The sequence below is a fragment of the Lipotes vexillifer genome, unplaced genomic scaffold (assembly GCF_000442215.2).
Source record: "Lipotes vexillifer unplaced genomic scaffold, Lipotes_vexillifer_v1.1 scaffold429, whole genome shotgun sequence".
Classification (NCBI taxonomy): Eukaryota; Metazoa; Chordata; class Mammalia; order Artiodactyla; family Lipotidae; genus Lipotes; species Lipotes vexillifer.
The window spans coordinates 889,996-891,181 of NW_006784171.1; the positions used below are offsets into that span (position 1 = coordinate 889,996).

At 37.9% G+C, this 1,186-nt stretch overlaps 1 non-coding gene across 1 annotated transcript; it reads right to left on the reverse strand.

Moving 5' to 3' along the window:
* Window positions 1-538: 538 nt before the first annotated feature.
* Window positions 539-610, reverse strand: TRNAE-UUC (transfer RNA glutamic acid (anticodon UUC)). The gene has a single exon. It is a non-coding gene; the product is annotated as a tRNA-Glu (tRNA).
* Window positions 611-1,186: the final 576 nt, after the last annotated feature.

Here is a 1,186-nt window from a genome sequence, read left to right on the forward strand (position 1 = left end):
TGAATATAGTTCCCTGTGCTATACAGTAGGACCTTGTTGTTTATCTATATTATATATAGCAGTTTGTATCTGCTAATCCCAAACTACTAATTTATCCCTCCCACCCCCTTTTCCCTTTGGTAACCATAAGTTTGTTTTCTACATCTGTGAGTCTGTTTCTGTTTTGTAAATAATTTCATTTGTATCATTTTTTAAGATTCCACATATAAGTGATATGATATGGTATTTGTCTCTCTCTGTCTGACTTACTTCACTTAGTTTGATCATCTCTAATTCCATCCACGTTGCTGCAAATGGCAAAATTTCATTCTTTTTTACGGATGAATAATATTCCATTGTATATATGTAACACATCTTCTTTATCCATTCCGCTGCCCCTGACACTTAGGTTGCTTCCATGTCTTGGCTGTTGTAAATGGTGCTGCTGTGAATATTGGGGTGCATGTATCTTTTCCAATTAGAGTTTTCATCTGAAAATTATATTTTTAATAGCACTTTTACTTTATTTATTTACTTATTTTGGCTGTGCCCTGCTCAGTTCCCTGACCAGGGATTGAACCTGGGCCACAGTGGTGAACACACAGAATCCTAACCACTAGACCACCAGGGAACTCCCTTAACAGGACTTTTAAAAGTTACTAAATGGCAAATGAAAGACTTCAAGTTAGAGAAACTGGATTACAGTGGCATTAATAATAATAAAAATATTATTATGATGATTATGCATTATAAAAAAGTTTGGGTCTTAAAGCATCCCTTTCTTCCAGTAACCTGACATACTTAACAATATGCTGTATTCCACTTGTCCTCATGACAATAAGACCTGTGGATGGTGGAAACTATTATAAAGGAGCAGAGAGACTTTGGGATCACTCTAGCTATATAGCAGGGCTCAAAACGCCAGGGAAGAACTTCTTTCTCTATTTTCCTTATGAATCAATATGGATAACTAACCGAGATAAATTAGTTCCCAAAGCATATCTAGGGTAGCTCTCTGCCCAGCTTGAATTCAGCAAATAATTGCCATCTCTCCTATATTCTTTTCCAACTCTACCGTGCTTAACATCTGGCTTGGGATAAAAATGTCGTTAAAGAGAGTAAGCTCAGCTCTTTCCCCGGGCACTCTGGGCGGAGAAGCGCATTCTTTGCCTTCCTTCATGTCGCCAGGTCTTCCTGTGGAGCCAGG